The 7,998-nt window shown below is 38.0% G+C and overlaps 1 long non-coding RNA gene across 1 annotated transcript; it reads left to right on the forward strand.

Annotated features, from left to right (window-relative positions):
• Window positions 1-1,888: 1,888 nt before the first annotated feature.
• Window positions 1,889-6,632, forward strand: LOC135253315 (uncharacterized). The gene is made up of 3 exons (XR_010329583.1): window positions 1,889-1,995; window positions 2,073-2,179; window positions 3,691-6,632. It is a non-coding gene; the product is annotated as an uncharacterized LOC135253315 (long non-coding RNA).
• The last annotated feature ends 1,366 nt before the right edge of the window (window positions 6,633-7,998 follow it).

A 7,998-nucleotide genomic window follows, 5' to 3' on the forward strand; every position in this document is an offset into this window, starting at 1 on the left:
ACAAGAGATTATCTCCCGTCAACTCTGTTACAAAGCTGAATTTTAGAGCAGGCAGGCAGCTTTGCTTTGACCGTGCTCAGAATTAAACAACGAGGGGAAAAAAATGCCCCCCCCCCCAACCAAATATCAATGAACGCCCCCCTTTAACACATGCTTGTGGTCAACAGATTATTGTCCTGTACACACCAGCCACTTGAACATAAATTTGGTATTAATGTTGTCTTTAGATTAGAGAGAGAGAGAGAGAAAATCTTGGCACATTTGCAAGCCTACATCCATTGTTCGTCCAAGCACAAAAGTGCCTTGAAGATTTTTCTGTGGCAGGGTGTTGCTGTCCCTTTTGCCACATATCACATTGTGCAAACTATTTCAGGCAAAAATAAAGTTAAATTAAAACAATTAAAGGGTGATAAAAACAGCCATTCGGCTAAAAAAAAAAAAAAAATACACTGAGAGTAAACCTTTTCTTTTTTTTTTTTTTTACCAGGAGTCTTTGCGCAAGCTCCATTGATTTATTATAGCACTGTCGGACCTAAATGTTACTTATCACTGTTTAAATTACTAAAGCTACACAGAGGAAAAGAAATCCATTCTTATTCAGTCTTTAGATTGAATTAGAAAGCCAAAGAAAATGGTTTTATCTACAGTACAAATATGCCTTCTAGATTTCCCGATGGACAGGAAACCTATGGAACATTATGTTTTATGCTTTATCAGAACAAAATAGGCAAGTGCAGATTAATCTTAAGGGAAGTAACAAAAAACACAATTCAACATACTCCTGGCATTATGTATGTAATGTATTTTTGGTAGTCAGTTTACATAAGGTGAAAGTAAAGAACAGGGGGATAATGTATTAATGTGGCCTGCATTTGCATTTCATAAGCTGTTATAGAGATCAGGTGTTATTACAGTTTTTCAGGTAGCGTGGAGAATCATTTAAGTGCAAATAAAGCCGGGTTACAGAAAGAGAACCGCTCCAGGACTGGAACAGTCATCACTCCATTTTGGGGGAAAAGTGGCAGGATGATGACAGATGGAAGCCAGCTGCATTTAATGCTCTGTGTGTTTGCCATCAGGCAATGTCCCAGAGAGACCCAACCGCACATAAGAGCCTGATCCTGAAGCAAGTGCGGGGAATGATTTTATTGGCCTGACCTGAAGCATGACACCATTTAAACCCCCTGTCATTGTTTAGGGGCTTGATTCTAATGAAGCGGGCTGAGAACTGAGAATTCTGGAAGAAGTCCTGATAGTAAACATTCAAATGACTTCACTAATATTTCAATACTTAGATGGCTGTGGCAATCATCTTACTATTGTTTTTATTGGGGATATGGTATCATTCTTACATGAGGCAAATTCCCAAAACCTTCTGCAAACAATTAAGTAAGAAGGAAAGTGAGTAAGTGAATGAATGAGTGAAAAAGTGAATAAGTTGATAAGCGTGACACCCCTGGGAGGGAGATGCGGCAGTTCCAGGAAACACCATTGGTTACCACATGGATAGAGAGAGAGTACACCTACACCAACAAGAAATAAAATAAATGAACATCTTCCCCCTTCCCCCTCACGGGTTCCAGGCAAAAACAATAAACTAAAACAACAAGCTAAAATAACAAAGTCAAAAGAAAGTAAAACGGCACATCCACTTTCCAGTGTGCCGCCCGTCGCTGGTCCGCTTTCCACCCGACCAGCCCCTCCTACTTTCTATTGCCGGTTTACTTTAATTTTGTGCTCTGTTAAACAGGTAAACAAAAACTAAACCAAGAAACTAAAAATAAAGAAACATGCTCTCCTTGTGAGCTCCCTCAGTTAACGCAACTCAGGTGCGTGTGCTGTACACCTTTAAGCACCTGGGCTGATTAGTTAACGCAACTCAGGTGCGTGTGCTCTCTCCACCAGCCAGCACAACCGAGACTAATCCTCTTTTTCTGCCGGACCGAATGCCACAGTAAAGTTTAAAAAACAAACTTTTCTTGGTGACCTTGAATGGTAAGAAACACATATTTACAGCTGATTTCAATTGCACTGCTCTTATTTGGACAAAGTTTATTCAATCCTCATACCAGAGACAGCTGCATATGCCTCGCTCTCTGGATGACATTGTGACCAAACAACATTTCCTTCCTACGGCATTCACAGCCACGACTGGCACGGTTTCCCTGTTGGCTCTGAGGTATGTCTCTTCACTGCATACAAGTGTCTCCGTGGGATGCACCCGGATTAATGTTTCTGCATAACACTGCTTATGTAAAATCTGTGCTTTGCCAGGTTAGGACAAGGGGCAGATGACATTCACATAATGGAGTAGTCAGAAATTATTTTCCAAATATAGGCCTGCACCACCAGCATACTACTGCTTCCTAGCTCTATTTGTGATATTCTCAAAGCACTGATCTACTGCGGTTAATATGCAGTGCCAAGCCCACATTTAAGCTTCTTAGTCAATTTATTCACTTCCCTTTCTCTTCCTGCCTCCTACAGTAACAGTGAAACACAAAATGGTCTAAAAAACAGTCATTTTGAGTCTTGAAATAATACTTGAAGAAGTGCAGGGTACCCTCTAATGTATTTAAAATAATACAGGAGGCTACATTTAAAAGCGCTGACACATTAATGAATCAAGTAACTTGACAATGGGGTCTGCTAACAATTATTTTCAGTCAGTGTATGCCTCTTGCTCTTTTTCTAATTTTAGGCCTTTCAGTTGCAGGTAAAAATGTGTGTTTGAAATGTGAATATATTATCATTTATAGATACCCTTGCATTTAGGGCAAAATGTATGCATGCACTGTATGATGGATGCAGGCTCCTCTGTAGGGAGGCTCTAAGGGTTTCAATAAGCTGATACTAGATCAAGTACCAGGATTAGACACCCTTTACTGGGGCAAATTACTACATTACTTACCACTTTTAAAAACTCAGTCAGATAACAGAGTAGCTTGATAATACAGGAGGCATTGATTAGCCACACTGGATGATAATTTCTGCAATTTAAAAAAAAATAATGTGAATCAAGATAGCATTCATTTAAATGTATGTATTTCGGTTTCACGTGGAGGCATTTATACCGAGTCTCCCATTCGCTGCACTCCATTCATGCTGTGCCAAACAAAGCCAGACAAATTTTATGAAATTCCATGGGTTTTTTTTTTTGGCAGGGAATATGCACTTGACTGTGGTGATGCAAGAAAGCATAGCTGTTGAAGCCCTCATACATTATTAATGTCTGTGCGTACAGTGAGGAGACACGCTACATTCTAATATCAGGAATGTGCATGCATATTCTGTAAGGACAAATCAACACTTTAGCTGGATACAGGCTTTATTTTCCTTCACAAAGTGCAGTAAACCCACGTTTGAGTGTGTGCACGTGGGTGGTATTTTGACAAAAGGTTAAAATGTGGACATGCAAATCTCTCTGGCAAGAGGAAATAGTTATCATACCACAAAGTGTTAGAGATTAGTCATTCGGTGATTTTTAGCATGGGATGTTGGGTGGGGGCGTGAGGGGTGTTGTGTGATGGAAAGAAAAATAAAAACTGAAAAAAAGATCAGAATGGAGAGGATCAGCGATGGGTTTACCAGAGCTCGCTATAGCTGTGCTGTTGTTTTGTTTTGTTTTGTTTTTTTTAATTTCAGGTCTATATTTTTGATTCTGAAGTTGAATGGTTTCCTTTGTATGAGACCCCACAGCTGGACATGAACATCTCCTCTTCTGATTCTGCAAACTAAGGAGGCCTTTATTCTCTGTGGGAGAAATACAGCCTGAAGCACATTAAATCCTTTCCAACAGGACACAAGGCCAACAAAATAATATAAGAATTCAATAATTTACACTATATATATATATATATATATATATATATATATATATATATATAAACTCCAGAGCATAAACTGCAGGACATGCTTTTCCATCTCCAGCCATTGCCACAGCGGTATTGGTATAGCTGAACAAAGTCTTTCAAAATCCCACCGACAGCACTACAGAAGGGTCGATGAGAAGACCCCGTCGAGCTGTGAAATCTCACAGGTGTCTGTGAATCCACTTCACAGGCAGCAAAGCCATCTCCCAGAAGAGATCATCTGTGGTGCTTGACTTGCAAATTTGAGAAATAACCTCTGGAACATTCCATGTGGGGGAAAGGGAACAATTCCTCACAGTCCATCTGTTTCTGATGCAAGGTTGTCAAGGTTACACACAGTATGTTGCCTGAAGACGACAACCAAACACAAACTCCCAACCCTCAGCCTGCCAATCTTGGCTCTTTCTTCTCTGCAGGCAGCACCTTCGTCAGGCAATGTAGGATCTCTAGTTCCCCAGGCCAGCACAGTAATGAATGTAATTAAAATGTTGTTTGAGGGACCTGGGGCCTTAGATGTTCTATCTGTTCCATGAGGATCTCAATGAACAATGCACCAAGGTAACAATGAACATTGAAAGCTGGCTCAAAAAGTGGACGATGGGCTTTTGGTGCGGGAGCTACCTCGAGCAGCTGGAGAATGACGCCCTCCTTTCTTTCCCATTGACAGGGAGAGGAAGAGACATGCGGCTGAAATGTAATTGCCTGAAGCATCTTAGGGCCATCAATTCTGTTTTATTTTAGGTTTAGTGCAGCTTTCAAGTAGTCCCGTATCTCTAATCTAAACAAAAACGTACAGAAAAGCCTGTAAATTATTAATTAAAACATGCAAAATTTAGGCCTGCCCTTAACAGTATTGATATCAGATTGAGGCCAAGAAACAAGCAATATTGGCTATCTTAGCTCACAGAAATTAAACAAGCTATATTCCAAAGCAATGCAACCCAATGTTTCCTAAATTATTTAAGGTAATGGACCTGTGTTTTTTCATCTTACCATCTGAAGAAAATGTGGTCATTCAAAGTTTGTGTCAGATGAAAGTATCCTTTTGCCTGTGTTTTGAGTGTCCAGCAATTGGCTAATTTCACGATGAGATGTAATTGGCAGATGTAGCTCAATGTCCAAAGGGGGTAATTATTGATAGTGGTACTGGAGAATTTGTGTCAATGTAATTAGCAGGAAAAAGAAGAAGGAGAAAATAAAACTAAACCCAAGTTTGGGGCTTTATTGTGAGGATGTGAGAAGGTGTTTGGGAATTCTCTGTGTTTACGTGAGGTTAGAAGGCACAGAAATGAATGTTTTTAAGAGAGTCTGTGTTCATTGTGGTAATTTCTGCAGGATACCCTGAAAAGTGCCAAACTCTGTGTGTTGTATACGTATATATGGGACAAGGCGCAACTTGGCGGATGGAATACCTGCCACCTCAATCTTTACTTTTATTTCAGCTTTAAACTCACCAATTTCAATTGAGCAGCTTGTTGAAAACTGGTCTGATTGCTTACGTAACATTTTGCTATGCAGTAAGCCTATTTGTTCATGTAATTTATGGGAGAAAGAGATACAATTTTATTTGCATACTGTATTCAATTTTATTTTTGACAAATATAAATGTGTAATAAGGATTAGTGTTTATATAATGGATTATGTACTGTAACGTAATCTGTGTCAAAGACAGAATAAATAATTATTGGAGTAAACATTAAATTAATTAGGCAGTAACATGAATGACTTCACTCTGGGCTCACTGATTTCACAGATGAGAGATGACAGCTGAAAACTCAAAGATGGGTTGGGCAATCACTGGATCATTGATGTGAACCAATCACAGTGCTTTGTTATGAAGATCAGTGTCTTTGGATTGAATAATATGATCTAGTGATTTACAGCACCTTTTGGCCCCACCAATTGCAGGGAAAAAGAAATCTCAGTGTCCCGTTCACATCTTTCTGTAGCTTAAATCAGGACAGACAGCAAAACAGACTAATCCTGAGTATCGTTGTGTAACCTACAACAATTGTCATGAGGTCTGCTCAGTGGTGTAAATAGGCTTGAATTGAATTCTTAACAAAAAATAAACCCCTTATTGGGAGCTGGGCATCCATGAGCCAGTCATAGTTTGCATGGTCAACATGTATCATTTCTTTAAAAAGATATATTTCACGGGCTCCACCACAGACTCACTCAAGAGATGATACATTAGTCCTCTTCAGACACAAGTGCGCTCAACTGTGGGATTGTAAAAGCTTTTTAAAACAGCAAATGGCTTCCTTCCCAAATGGAAGAGGAAAAATGAAATAAATGTCCAGAAAATGTAGCTCTCTCCATACTCAGTACTGTGATTGCCTTGGACCTGGCAGTGATCCAGAGGTGTTAAATTGTGTATCATCATTTAGCAGCAGAACACTGTGATACATTAGGCTCATTGTCACATGAGCCAGAGAACAAATGAACAATTAAACTGTAAAATCAGAAATTAGTGGGACAGACCCATTACATTTGAAGAGGTTGAATCAGCTGGACTCTATTAAACAATTACCACCACAATTCATTTTGACATAGACCATTCCACCATCCTGAGGATATCCTATTCCCATTTGTCTTTTTTAGTAAAAACCAGACAGCCAGCTATTCTGAGAGAGGTTGTGGTTATATGGGATTACTATGTATTATGGCTGTTACTTTGTGAGTGTTGGTTCTGTCTTGGGTTAAGAGCACTTTCAGATCAGTGCAATACTTTGTAGACGGACAGCACAGCACTGTCAGAAAAAGCTTACCGTCTTCTGTAAGATTTTGCATAAGAAAGAAATTCTTGAGCAAACAGAAGAACAAATCAGGTTTCTGAAAAAATAATTTCAAATGTTCAGATTGAGGAAGTCCTTATTTTTTTATGACTACATTTAAAAATAAAGTGGAAGAAACATATGACAATTGCTGTCACTGATGTGAAGAATGTTCAGGACTATCCTATTATGCCTTAAAATGGTTCATGCTTTTTTAAAAATAATAAAATAAAATAAAAATATAATAAAAATAATTCTCCCCAAATTATGTTGTACCATGGTCTGGAAAAATGTCCAAATATGCTTGACAGTTGTCAACACGTGTAGAGAGTTATGACTGAGGTGTACCTATATGCACTGAACAGGTGCACACTAAATTACATTTCCACTAAGTGAGGAACACTCTCGAAAGGGATAAATGAACAGTCACATGAGAGCTGCTTCTGCTGCAAGCAGGACCCTTGAGACTCCATGCAGACTCCCCTTGAACTTGTTAGCTAGGAAAAACTACACCACCATGAAGAATTATGATCTTTAGCTGGGTCTACCCTTTATTACTAATTAGTTAGCTGGCAAACAAACTAAAAACATTAGCTAAACAATATCATTATAAATTAGTATTTTTTTAAATAAATTATGATAAATAATATGTGTTTCTTATTACTTTTCTGTATCATTTTACTACTTTATTACGTTGTTAAAGTGAAATAATCTATTAGGACATATGCAAATGTATTATAACACTACCACTTTTGCCAGATACAAAATTTAAAATAAATATTACCAACCTTGAATCCTGCTACTAATATGTAAAATAATACTTAATAAATAATATTTTTTTTAAAAAACAGAATCAGAAATATGTTAGTATGTCAGTTCAATATCTCTACATATTTTTCTGCAACAAAGCTTTCAGTACTATGAACCTTTACAAAGGACCTTCAAGTTCTCCAAGTATTTCAAACACTTAAAACTGTACCTTGTAACTGTAACTTCAGAAACTTTTAAACCTTTTTACTCCAAAGAAAATGAGTTTAAATTCATGAAATAGACCAGCTCACACAGCATCAGTGGATTCCTGAGAAACCAGAACTAATATACAGTACATATGTTCATGATTCTATCATGACATTGTGGTGTATTAAGGGTTAATACTATATACACTATGTCATTGGTTATATCCCAGGGACCTTTATATTTATTGACCAATAAGCTAACAATTGAGTCCAAGCCATGAGGGATTATGGAGTGCATTCCAGTCACAAGAAGAAAAAAATTATACAAACAGCTTTTAACTTAACTTCCCCTCTGCCAAAAAAAAGTTTTAAATAAATACATGCATGTTCTTT

The sequence above is a fragment of the Anguilla rostrata genome, chromosome 4 (assembly GCF_018555375.3).
Source record: "Anguilla rostrata isolate EN2019 chromosome 4, ASM1855537v3, whole genome shotgun sequence".
Classification (NCBI taxonomy): Eukaryota; Metazoa; Chordata; class Actinopteri; order Anguilliformes; family Anguillidae; genus Anguilla; species Anguilla rostrata.